The 13,681-nt window shown below is 46.2% G+C and overlaps 3 non-coding genes across 3 annotated transcripts; all 3 read left to right on the forward strand.

The window, feature by feature from the left end:
* The first annotated feature begins 3,318 nt into the window (after positions 1-3,318).
* TRNAS-CGA (transfer RNA serine (anticodon CGA)) lies at positions 3,319-3,400 on the forward strand. The gene has a single exon. It is a non-coding gene; the product is annotated as a tRNA-Ser (tRNA).
* Positions 3,401-8,492: 5,092 nt separating this feature from the next.
* Positions 8,493-8,574, forward strand: TRNAS-CGA (transfer RNA serine (anticodon CGA)). Its single transcript has one exon. It is a non-coding gene; the product is annotated as a tRNA-Ser (tRNA).
* A 1,613-nt stretch (positions 8,575-10,187) lies between these two features.
* On the forward strand, positions 10,188-10,269 carry TRNAF-AAA (transfer RNA phenylalanine (anticodon AAA)). Its single transcript has one exon. It is a non-coding gene; the product is annotated as a tRNA-Phe (tRNA).
* The last annotated feature ends 3,412 nt before the right edge of the window (positions 10,270-13,681 follow it).

The raw sequence follows: 13,681 nt of genomic DNA on the forward strand, positions 1-13,681 counted from the left end.
TTTATCCATATTACAAAGTGTGGAAAAAACGCTAGCTTGATCATTCTTCTCTATACAATGCTTAGCTCATGCAATTAACTCACGTTTCTTCTCCGGTAGTACAGTATTGCAAGTGACAACCTTTGACCCTGCACCTTGATCGATTACAAGCGGCTCAGGACCACTTGGAAGAGAGGGAGCAGGCAAATTCGATGGAGGTACTGTAACTGGTGTAATAAAAAGAGGTAGGGGAGCTGGAGGAAGGGGAACATTGGGCGGAGCAAGAACAACAGGAACAACAACAGGTGGAGCAGGAATAACAGGAGGAAGAGGCAAAGCAGCAGGAAGAGGTGCATACGGAGGTGGCGCAGAAGCACCAGGCCTTCGTTCATTTAATAATTTATCTATAAACTCATCAGAAACATGACGATCTTTAGAAGGATAGATTTTCTGAATACCGAGTGAGAAAGCCCTATCCATATTTCTAGTCGATTCAGAATGTTTATCTTGGTCATACAATAGTGCTTTTTCGGAGTTCGTCTTGTGACGGCGCGCATGCTTCTCTCTACTTTTAAGTTGTTGCAACGCTTCTTTTTTCCAATTCTGCAAAACATCAAATGCTGCAGGTCTAGCCTTTTTCTTTAATAGAATTGACTCTAAGTACTCAATACGAGGGATTTCAAAACTACCATTGATTGGCCACTGTAGTTCGGAGGTATGTTTGGTTTGTCTGTGCCAAATGTCATCAAATACTATACTTCCAATGCCATGCTTATAGTACATAGAACACGTGGTGCGGGACGGCTTAATTCCAAAGATTATCTATCACTGCTGAATAATGCCCTAAAGCAGGTAGACAATTTCCCAGGCATATCTCAAATTCTTGGTGTTACCTGGTCAGTAATTGTGTCTGCAGATACAATGTGCCAAAATTCAAATTGTCAGGATTAAATTAAGAATTGGGTCACGACTCACCTGACCAAACCTAAGGAGGTCTGATCGGATTTTTAAGAATCTTACCTAACTAATCTTACCTCGTGTATGGTGATTTCGGCAAATCTGCCCGCCACGATAAGTGCACCCTCGTCAAGATGCCGTCTCGGACCACACGCTTATCGTCCAAGGATCGGGTTGTGCAGCGCTGCTGAGGTGTCGCGTCTCATTCAGGGGGGCCCTTATCTCACACTGTTCGATCCCGGTCCGATAGCGTGCGTCAACCTTCAACAATCCGGCATCAATCTTGAGGGTCCCTATTCGGGCGCCAACTGTGAAAAAAGAATGAAAATATCCAGGCTGAGTACCCCAAATGGAAATATTCCAAACACGGGTTACAAAGGAACATACAAAGCACTTTATTTTATACTGAATCCAGTTACAAAAACAGAGCAAAATCAGATAGCTATCGGTCCTCAATACAACACAATGAACTCCAGCATGGTTCAGTGTGTTCAGTGAGAGACGTTGTACATTAGAATGCATTCGCATTTTATACATTCGGTGGGCACGATGTCCAGCCCCACTTCGGGTTAATATTCCTTTTAATACATCACCGATCTAGGGTTCGTGCCAAGTCTTGAACAACCGCATATAACTGGTTTTGCCTTTAATACATGTATCAACAAGCCTATACAATAACTGTGTATTCTAAGATTTTCCATGAAGGCCTTCTCAAACATTAATACAATGTAGTAAAACAGATGTTCTTCGTTCAGTATTTGAATACATTGTTTCAACATATGCTCGTGGATAAGTTTCATTGAACGAGTAATCCTTCTACACATAGGTCAACTTAGGACAAGGTCTCAGTTCACGACCTCAACAAGTGGCCTGCAGGCAAGTTACACATTAGCTATGTAAAGAGGTCAAGACGGCCATGTTGTATTCTGGAATGACATCGTCCACCATTTTAACTCACAGGGTGACTTTTACAAAGCGAATCCTAAAATGGCGGTTTGACCTAAAATGATGGCTTACATGGATTTAAGGTAAGGACCTTGCAACACGGATTTCTTTCGCAAGCAACTTTCAAGCAGCTTGGCATAGGCCAATATTAATATATTTATTACAATAGGAGACACAATATGATTTCTCTTTCGACACCTTCACCCAGAAGGGAAGAGCATAGAGAGAGGTTCAGATATGCCAGCCCAAAGGCAAGGTGACAAGCAGCCCTGTCACATTTGGCTTCTACCCCTCAATCTTCCCTCAATCGCCCAAGACCTCTCTATAAGGGAAGGAGCTGGCCCTTCTCTGCACCTCAGACACTCGGGGTGAGGTGCTCATTGGGGCCCCCTGGCAAAGGTCCTACTAAAGCTACGTGACATGGCTTGACTTTGCTGAAACCTCCGGCTGCCAGCCAGGAGCTGAGTCTTGCAATCCATTTGGGAGTAGAAAGCACGGGTCAAGGAGAAGAGGAAGAAGGGGGAGGCAAGAAAGGGAATGGGCATGATTGCCTTTGAGTGCCTTTGAGGTGCCATGCTCCAAGTGAGACAGGAATTTCCATGAGTAGTCGTGGCGGAGTGGTTGAGGCGATGGACTAGAAATCCATTGGGGTCTCCCTGCGAGGTTCAAATCCTGCCGACTACGGTTCAGGTCACTTTTGGCCTACATTTAGGTCCTTCCCGAAATACCAGCTGCACAAGAAGTGAACACTAGCATTTCCTATGGTTTTGACACTGGATGGAAAAATGCAGAAGTATTCAAAAGGACGGGAGGGGCGAGGATGTAGCGCAAACCCAGGCATAACACCGATGAGAATGGAATAACAGTCCGACCCTGTAGTATCGCGGCCACTTCATCTGTTTGGCTGCCGTAGTTGGAGAATGACGGTCTGCATCCGAGGAGGTTAGGCAAGAAAAACACAGCTTTGAAATGCATTTCTCCTCTCCCTGGAAAGGCCCGATGAGGATAGCTTCCAGAAGCATGAAGGAAGAAGCTTCGCCATGGTGGATCCTGTTGCAGAATTCACATGTGTATTCATATTTTTCGTGCTCACTGCCTGATTCGCATTAAAAGTCCTTCATACCGGAAAAAAGAATCTCAAAGAAGAACTAGATTAAAATCCCTGGAGAGCCTAAAATGCGCCAATTTCATTTCTTTGAGATCATAAAGAGAGAAATAGCCCCTTCTCCCGCCACTCCAAAAGTTTCTTTGAACTCTAAGTTCAGCAAGGAAAAAAACAGGTAGGTTTCGTAGGGACTTTCGAGAGGAAGGAACTCTATAAGGGGAGAAAGCAGATGGGTGGAAAGGATGGGTCGTGTTGTAGAACAAGCAGGTCAGAGCCAACTGAGAAATGAGGAGCCTCTGTGTGTAGGGGTGTTGCTGTCTCTGTGCCCATGGGTAGTCGTGGCCGAGTGGTTAAGGCGATTGTCTCGAAATCCATTGGGGTCTTCCCGCGCAGGTTCAAATCCTGCCGACTACGGTTCAGGTCACTTTTGGTCTACATTTAGGTCCTTCCCAAAATACCTGCTGCACAAGAAGTGAACACTAGCATTTCCTATGGTTTTGACCCTGGATGGAAAAATGCAGAAGTATTCAAAAGGACGGGAGGGGCGAGGATGTAGCGCAAACCCAGGCATAACACAGAGGAGAATGGAATAACAGTCCGACCCTGTAGTATCTGTTAAGCAGAATCCTGTGCAGTTCCCTTAGGGAGCACTACAGAAGATTAAGACTACAGGTATATGCAATAAAACCCCTTTTGTATCAGTCTGTACCACAAAGATTTAGTTGGTAGCTGTGGCTAAGCAGTCAGACTTATCTCAAGAGGGAGATGAGCAGTATTCAGATTTTACACAATAGGACTACAGTACTATGGAACAAGGAAACACTGACCAAAGCTCAGTATCAATAAGAATATATATTTAAATTTTACACACTTAGGTTCACACACAAATCACTATCATTAAAGCAAGTTAAAACAGTATACACAACTCCCTATTTAAATTGTAGACAAGTTTGAGCAAGAGTGAAAACTGAGCAAATCGGCACAGTGAAAGAAAAGCAGAAATGGCACTCTAACAATTTCTCCAGAGGGAGGGAAAGGACAAGTCATATAGAGTTAGACCCCAAAACACACCAGCAACACTTCCCAATTGTATTGTGAACAAGTTAAGCAAGGCAATACTTCAGTATAAGCAATACTTTGCTGAAAATTGAGCAAAATGGCACTTCAGAAATATAGAAAGGGGAAGAAAAGGTGGTTATAAGAGTTTAGGTGCACCAACACATTCTTAGTGAAAAACAATCTAGAGAAGGCAGTTGTAACAGATTTAGCTAGAGTCAAGAGGCTTGTGCCAGAGTCAATGGTACAAGGCAAGTGCCCAGGATCAAACGGTTCTAGTAGCTGCAGTCAAGTCTTTGTTTAACGAGTTGAAAAAGCAGTGGCAGATGTAAAAAGATAATGTTAGACGAAAGGGGCGGCTAACCAAGGAGGGATGTAAAGGATTTAAAACACCTTTAGCAGTACCCAACAAAACGAGGGGCCTGGCGGAACAATGTACCTTGAAAGTGGAAGAGGCTCCTGCGGTGGCGGTAGTTCATGGCAGTTCCTGCAGTTCAGGAGATCCAGCAGAGGAAGAGAGACTCTCGTCATGGAGGAAGGTTCGAGTTACTGCACTGCCCAGGGATGAAGCCAGCCGCGGTGAAGCCAAAACCGAATAAAAGGTACGCTCCTTTAAATCGCGGTCGTGGTGAACGGGTGCCTGGCAATCCGGTCTCCTAGTGCTTGGCACTGGCGATTTGACCAAGGCAGGTCCTGGAAGGCGATTGGCGAACTGGTTGGCCCTATCAGTTTAAGGGAAGAAGACTCTTGCAGGTGAAGATCTTGTCGAGTCGTTGGAGAAAAGTGGTGAGGATCTGCAGCAGGGCTTCACCAGCGGTCCAGTCGTTGCAGATGTCTTCAGCTTCTCTCCTATTCGGGTTTCTTAGTTCCAGTGGCGACGTCTTGTCCTCCAGTCCTCAGGACCCTGCTTTTATGCGAAAAAACCCTACTCATACAGCCTAGCTGTCACTCACACAGTGGGGTGGCTATCCTGGCAGGATAACCCCCCCAACCTATTAGGGGACAGTGCGACTTGGGTTGCCTAGGTAACCCTGTCCAGGGTGCCTATTCCCCCTCTCACACATCCTGTCTACCCCAGACATAGAGGCGCCGAAAGGAGGACTTCCATTTCTTTGAGCCTTAGTTCTTGATGCTTCTGTTCAGTTTGGGCACCAATTCTTTTGAATTCAAGTTCAAGCCTCATGTTTTCTAGTGAAATAAATTCAGGACTTAATGTGGGACCTGACAATGGTCCAGTAGCCAAAGCTTGAGGCCTTTGAGCAGGCAGAGGGCCAGAGGGGGTTACATTGTGAGCCTCCTCTTTCTCATTTGCTTCAACAATAACATCATCAACATTATCATCCTATTTTTTGCTACATTTGCTGGAGGAGTAGGCACTACAGCCCCACTCTCCAGACTTTAGTTTTCTAACAATCTTTCTATCAACTCTGATTTCTTGCTTTTGACAGGAAGACTTTTCTGTCTGCACATATCCCTTAAATAATCAGCAGTATTTACAAGGAGGGTGTGCTGGCTATAGCTTTCCATGTTTGACTTTTTAAAATTCACTTTTAGTGTATGTTAAGCCTTGTGGTTATTTGAGCCAAGGTACTAGCAGCACTCTAAAATGTGAATCCAATACTTTTATCCTCACCGCTGTACACCAGTGTTAAGCAGAATCCTATACAGTTCCCTTAGGGAGCACTACAGAAGATTAAGACTGAAGGTATATGCAATAAATCCCTTTTGGTTTCAGTCTGTACCACACAGATTTAGTTGGTAGCTGTGGCTAAGCAGTCAGATTTATCTCAAGAGGGAGATGAGCAGTATTCAGGGTTTACACAATAGGGCTACAATACTATGGAACAAGCAAACACTGACCAAAGCTTTGTATCAAAAAGAATATATATTTTTATTTTACACACTCTTGAGTTCACACATAAATCACTATCATTAATGCAAGATAAACCAGTCAGGAAAAGTATGCACAACTCCATATTTAAATTGTAGACAAGTTTGAGCAAGAGTGAAAACTGAGCAAAACGGCACAGTGTAAACCAAGCAGAAATGGCACTCTAACAATTTCTCCAGAGGGATGGAAAGGACAAGTCATACAGATGTAGACTCCTAAACACAACAGCAACACCTCCCAATTGGATTGTGAACAAGTTAAGCAAGGCAATACTTTAGTATAAGCAATACTTTGGTGAAAACCGAGCAAAATGGCACTTCAGCAATATAGAAATGGGAAGAAAAGGTGGTTATAAGAGTTTAGGTGCACCAACACATTTCTTAGTAAAAAACAATCTAGAGGAGGCCTGTGCCAGAGTCAATGGTAAAAGGCAAGTGCCAAGGATGAAACGGTTCTAGTAGCTGCAGTCAAGTCTTTGTTTAACAAGTTGAAAAAGCGGTTGCAGATGTAAAAAGATAATGTTAGACAAAAGGGGCGGCCAACCTAGGAGGTACGTAAAGGATTTAAAACACCTTTACCAGTACCCAACGAAACGGGAGGCCAGGCGGAACAATGTACCATGAAAGTGGAAGAGGCTCCTGCGGTGGCGATAGTTCCTGGCAGTTCCTGCAGTGCAGGAGATCCAGCAGAGGAAGAGAGACTCTCGTCGTGGAGGAAGGTTCGCGATACTGCACTGCCCAGGGATAAAGCCAGCCGCTGTGAAGCCAAAACGGAATAAAAGGTACGCTCCTTTAAATCGCGGTCGTGGTGGACAGGTGCCTGGCAATCCGGTCTCCTAGCGCTTGGCACTGGCGATTCGACCTAGGCAGGTCCTGGAAGGCGATTGGCGAACTGGTTGGCCTCACCAGCTCAAGGGAAGAAGACTCTTGCAGGTGAAGATCTTCTCGAGTCGTTGGAGAAAAGTGGTGAGGATCTGCAGCAGGGCTTCACCGGTGGTTCACTCATTGCAGATGTCTTCAGCTTCTCTCCTCATCGGGTTTCTTAGTTCCAGTGGCGAAGTCTTGTCCTCCAGTACTCAGGACCCTGCTTTTATGCAGAAAAAAAAACCCATTCATACAGCCTAGCTGTCACTCACACAGTGGGGTGGCTATCCTGAAGGGATAACCCCCAACCTATCAGGGACGAGTGTGACTTTGGTTGCCTAGGTAACCCTGTCCAGGGTGCCTATTCCCCCTCCCACACATCTTGTCTACCCCAGACTCAGTGGTGCCGAAAAGAGGGCTTCTGTGCAGAAGCCCGCCAAAAGGACGAACAAAGGATCCCCGACCTGGTTTAGGATTTCAGAGAAAGACACGAGAAAGAAATATTATCAAAGATCTGGCAATAAAAACCTACCGGAGTAAAGTTAATATTAAAATAAACCGGCGGTATGTTAGAGGCTGTCAGTAAAAGTGGTAGCCTCGAACAATGGGAAAATCCCTTAGGAAAATATTCGCGATCGAATATTTACGGTAGGAACCACTGCCACCAGCCAGAAACTTTGGAGAGAGGGAATGGACGGTACCCTCTCGAAAATGAACACTAGGGAAAAACTATTAACCCATTCCAGTACTTCCATAGTAAGATGGGTTGTACTGGTTTTGTTCATAACTATTGACTAGTAAAGTCAATGGTAACTTTACATGCCCTGGGAGACAGTAGTCAGTCACAGGGTATGGAGTCTATGTTTGGGGGTCTCTATGACACCCCTGTCTTACTGCACTGAGGGTGCTGTGTAACACACCTGTAAAAAGATCATACCTATGAGGGTGAGAAAACCCCATAGACCATAAGCACACAAAATAGCCTAAAACACACATCAGCAATCTGTCTAAGAGTGGGGAAAAAAAAGAGTCTCACTCTTAGCAGGAGAAAAAAATAAACCCTTCAAATGCAGCAAAGCTGCTGGGGGACTCTATAGGTAAGGGAAATTAGCCTTAGATGAGAATTCTCCCGACAAGTATCGCGGCCACTTCATCTGTTTGGCTGCCGTAGTTGGAGAATGACGGTCTGCATCCGAGGAGGTTAGGCAAGAAAAACACAGCTTTGAAATGCATTTCTCCTCTCCCTTGAAAGGCCCGATGAGGATAGCTTCCAGAAGCATGAAGGAAGAAGCTTCGCCATGGTGGATCCTGTTGCAGAATTCACAAGTGTATTCATATTTTTCGTGCTCACTGCCTGATTCGCATTAAAAGTCCTTCATACCGGAAAAAAGAATCTCAAAGAAGAACTAGATTAAAATCCCTGGAGAGCCTAAAATGCGCCAATTTTATTTCTTTGAGGTCATAAAGAGAGAAATAGCCTCTTCTCCCGCCACTTAAACTGCTTCTTTGAACTCCTTAAGTTTAGCAAGGAAAAAATAGGTAGGTTTCGTAGGGACTTTCGAGAGGAAGGAACTCTATAAGGAGACAAAGCAGATGGGTGGAAAGTATGGGTCGTATTGTGGAACAAGCAGGGCAGAGCCAACTGAGAAATGAGGAGCCTCTGTGTGTAGGGGTGTTGCTGTCTTTGTGCCCATGGGTAGTCGTGGCCGAGTGGTTAAGGCGATGGACTCGAAATCCATTGGGGTGTCCCTGCGCTGGTTCGAATCCTGCCGACTACGTTCTGGTGCACATTTAGCAATATTTTAGGTTCCCCCATCGAAAATGCTGCCTGATCAAGATTTGGGCATGTGGAAGGGATCACAGAGGGGCAGAGAGAAAAGTATTTCAAAGGCAGAGCCATGCAGGCATGACACAGTCACGCATAGTCTGTTGCTGTAGTGGCTCGGACTCCCTGTCTCATTTGCTCCTTTGCAACAGGTGTTTGGAGAGATGGAGGAGGCAGGAACTGGTACCCTAGTTGGCAGCCTCAGCCTTTGTGTTAGGGAGTCGGGGAGTGAGGGTCCTCCTGCCCCCCCCCCCAGTGTCTCCAGTGTCATGAACACTGAGGGCTGTCCTTTACCCTGTGACCCAGAGATTGCGGACAGGTCCCATGCCTGCCTACCATGGGTTTGAAGAACAGCCTTCACCCAGAAGGAAAGAGCGTAGAGAGAGGTTCAGATATGCCAGCCCAAAGGCAAGGTGACAAGCAGCCCTGTCATATTTGGATTCTACCTCTCGATCTGCCCACGATCGCCCAAGACCTCTCTATAAGGGAAGGAGCTGGCTCTTCTCTGCATCTCAGACACTCGGGGTGAGGTGCTCATTGGGGCCCCCTGGCAAAGGTCCTACTAAAGCTACGTGACATGGCTTGACTTTGCTGAAACCTGCAGCTGTCATCCAGGGGCTCGGGTGTTGGTTCATTGGGATTGCAGAAACAATCTCCCAGCGAGACCCTGGAACTTAATTTGCATAGACACAGACCACTCCCAGGCATGTTGCCAGGCAACTGGTACATTATTTGCAGCTGCAGCAGCAAGATGGGGCTGAGGTCAAGGATTGGCTACATTGTAAAGGTGAGGCTGGGGCTCCCTGGCTGTCCCTGCGGGTCATCAGCAGTATCCAGGCCCTGGGACGGAGTCTGAGCTTGGCAGAGAAGAGAAACTGGTTTTGAGCAGACAGCCTAGGCTGGACAGCAGCTTGGAGGCACACTGACAACTGAATGGCATGCATTCCTCTAGCCAAGTCAAGCGTCATTTGCAGCAGCCTGCACTCTTTTTTTTAAATACAGAGGACTAGCATAGGAATGGATGTATTGATATATCGTGTATCTCTTTGTAAAGTGGGGAATGCTCTACCTTGTCGTTATTAGTGACGCGGCCTGCAGTCAGCAAGCTGTGTGGCTGGCTCAGCTGCCCCTGTGCACACAGGCCTCAAGAAGGGAGGAAGGAGACAAGACCCATGCAACCTAAAGGAAATGGCAAGAGCTGTGAGACACGTTCCTTCGATTTCACTCTCTCCTATTGGGAAAAGTCCAGTAATCCCAGTGAAAACCATTTTCTGTTCCCTGCACTAGGTTGGCTGGGGTTTTAAAACATTTGTTAATAGGCAGAGAGAAATCAGTGCTGTATATGCTGGAGGAATGATTAGCTTCACCCTCCTGAAAAATCGTCTGCATGCTATTTCCACCATTTCTGATTTCATGCACAGGCAGAGTCTTGCAATCCATTTGGGAGTAGAAAGCACGGGTCAAGGAGAAGGGGAAGAAAGGGGGGGGGCAAGAAAGGGAATGGGCATGATTGCCTTTCAGTGCCTTTGAGGTGCCATGCTCCAAGTGAGACAGGAATTTCCATGAGTAGTCGTGGCCGAATGGTTAAGGCGATGGACTAAAAATCCATTGGGGTCTCCCCGCGCAGATTCAAATCCTGCCGACTACGGTTCAGGTCACTTTTGGTCTACATTTAGGTCCTTCCCAAATTGCCTGCTGCAAAAGAAGTGAACACTAGCATTTCCTATGGTTTTGACACTGGATGGAAAAATGCAGAAGTATTCAAAAGGACGGGAGGGGCGAGGATGTAGCGCAAACCCAGGCATAACACCGATGAGAATGGAATAACAGTCCGACCCTGTAGTATCGCGGCCACTTCATCTGTTTGGCTGCCGTAGTTGGAGAATGACGGTCTGCATCCGAGGAGGTTAGGCAAGAAAAACACAGCTTTGAAATGCATTTCTCCTCTCCCTTGAAAGGCCCGATGAGGATAGCTTCCAGAAGCATGAAGGAAGAAGCTTGGCCATGGTGGATCCTGTTGCAGAATTCACAAGTGTATTCATTTTTCGTGATCACTGCCTGATTCGTATCAAATGTCCTTCATACCGGAAAAAAGGAATCTAAAAGAAGAACTAGATTAAAATCCCTGGAGAGCCTAAGATGCGCCGATTTCATTTCTTTGAGATCATAAAGAGAGAAATAGCCCCTTTTCCCGCCACTCAAACAGTTTCTTTTAACTCCTCAGGAACGCCCCCACAAGCAAAGGGCCCAGGTTTAGCACCTGGGGTCATTTTCCCCTGTAGACCGGGCCCATGTGCATTGGCACCCTCCTTCTGAAGGGCTGTGACCTGTTCGCGGCCTTCAGCCGTTTGTGTGGGCGTTGCGATGTGACAACGCCTGGTGTAGCCCCTACGCCATGGGGCTGAGGGAAGGCTTAACTTCTATACAAATAACTCACATGGAGAGTTACTTGGTTTCTGCCTGCCTGCATCTTAATTCATTTCATGACGTAGTATGCACGCTCCCACGTGCGCTGCCATGCTTACATCATCACAGGTAGAAGGGATCAGGACTGCTCCAAGCCAGGACTAGTGAACAATAAAGCACAGTTCACTGTGGAGTTTGTGGAGGAAAAGGACATTCAGCCAACCCACGACAAGTGCACAAAGCTGTCGAGGTAAACATTGGTCTAGGTAGGCCCGGCTGCCCCCTGATTAACGCAGCTGGCTGTGTGAAAACAAAGAAATTGATATGAGGCTGAGAAGCCCAAAGGAAACACACCAACACAGGTTACAAAGAACATACAAAGTGCTTTATTAAAAGCTACAACAGTTACCAAAAAGTCAATTGACAAACGGATAGCTATTCGGCTCTCAGAGTAACATAACGAACTTCAACGAGAGTTCACTGCGTTAGTGAGAGAGACCGTACATTGGAATATTTGTGCTTTTATACTCTTTATCCAGCTCTGGCCAACCCCCTCGCGGGTTAACCATTCTTGAGACCAGGCCTAGGGTTCCTTGCCAGGTCAATCCCATAATGTATGCATTTTGATCAGTTCCGCTGATACAGTTGTTCATTTACACATAGGTCAGGGATAGGACAAGGCCTCAGTTCATGACCCCCAACAAGTGGCCTGCAGGCATATTACTTATTCATGTGTGCGGAGGTCACAACGGCCAGAATCTCACTCAGAATGTCATTCGGGCTCCATTTTGATGTTCAGGGTGGCTTCCACATTATAAGAGAACCTAAAATGACGGCTAAATCCAAGATGGCGACTTACACAGTTTTCGTTAAGGTCAAGACCTTGCCGCGGAATCCATTTACACGATATTTTAGACAACTTGGCGTAGGCCAACACACATTCAAATACTGCGATAGGAGGCATATTATTTCAATTCCAACAGCTGCTCTTTCGACCACCTTTAAACAAGCATGAACAAGGCTGTTCCAATGTACTTGTTTAATTCAACAGATATGCTTACTTTTTCCGGGATGAACTGTGCTGAGGAGTCTGACATGGCTGTTGGGCCTTTGCAATACAATGTTTCCAGCCTTATTTTGATGGTATAACCACACCCCTATCCAGCAATTTCATTGGGGGAGCTCAGAGGTCGCAGTTGGTACCTCTGGCGACCCGTAAATGATGTCCCTGTTCACTGAGCTTCAATCCAGTCTCTCAATATATTTTTGTTTCACTTAATTTGTTTTGGATAGGATACACAGGATGGGCCCAATAACATCAGACAGATACTTGAAGAAAAAATAAATATAGCCTGCCTTTCGCCCATCCTCAATAGGCCTTCCCAGAGTATTTGAGTTTGGTATAGTCTATACATTCGCTTGGTACTCTTAATGTCTGGAGGGTGTTGACAAACCCCGTCACACCTTTTGCCGATCTTCTTGCGTTGTTGATTTCAAGGTGGCAAAACCTGATCTTCTTTTACTATCTTTTTGCAGACTTCTGGGGTTCCTGTACACCAAAGACAGACTATTGCTACCTCAAATAGTCTGGGAAATGTTGGGGATCTCTTCTGAGAGAGAGGGGAAGAAGAGTCCCAGTCCCGTCGGTTCTATCTAATTGTGGTCACACTTCTGCTTGCTCCCTTTCCCGGTACACAGTGTTTTGGCGCAGCGCATCTGGCGCCGGCCGCTTTGGCGTGGCACTTTGGGTGCAGGGCCGTTTTAGGCATGCCATGTAGGCACGGTCTGGCCTAAAGGGCAATGCCCGAATGAAGAATGCAAAATACTGGAGTGGGCCACTTTTTTGGCCCAAAGTGGGCCACTTTTTTGGCCAATGTGGGCCAGTTTGATGAGTTATTTCACCATGCGGCTAGTAGTTTTTGTGATGAAGTCACATGGCGCGACCGCAGCGTTCTGCCATCGCGCATTCATATAAATAAAGGGGGCGGTCCTGCGACACGAGTAGTGCGCGTCAGGAGCCCATGACAGGAAGATCTGTGTCTGTGTGCTTATTACAGGTACGGGGGGGGTAAGGCCTTTACACGGAAGTCCCGGGGCAAGCCTAAGTATAACATTGGCGATGAGGATGCAGCTGGGCAGGGGGGCGGTGCACTGTTGCTTGCCATAGCTCTGGTGGCCCGATCCGACGCCTGTCAGAGGCATTGTCATGACATCTCTTCAATCCAACGCAGGAGATGCTGAGCCCCACAGTCCCACAAAGATGTTGCGCACTCCACTGACCTAAAAAAACGCTAAGGCCGCAACACTCCAGGGGTAAAGTGGAAGTGGAGAAAATAAAAAACTCAGACACTGGATCCTCAATCTTCCTCCGGTATCTGCATAGACAAGAGATTCACACAATATGAAATATATTCTTACATTGCCATCTAAAACATCATTTTGACCTTTTTATATTGGATAATTACCTGACATCTCCAACTGCCTAGAGGATTCTTATTCTTGTTTTCAACTTGTTTTGCTCATTATTCTCTTTATTCCCAGCTCCTTTCTCTAGTACCTGCGCTAAATCTTGGAATTCTTATTTTACATAAAATTCCTAGAATTAAATTGTGTACCTTTTTGTTCTCAACTGGAGATGGTCAAGTAAGCAGTTA

Source organism: Ambystoma mexicanum, chromosome 3q (genome assembly GCF_040938575.1).
Source record: "Ambystoma mexicanum isolate Mex_15411 chromosome 3q, UKY_AmexF1_1, whole genome shotgun sequence".
In the NCBI taxonomy this organism is placed as follows: domain Eukaryota; kingdom Metazoa; phylum Chordata; class Amphibia; order Caudata; family Ambystomatidae; genus Ambystoma; species Ambystoma mexicanum.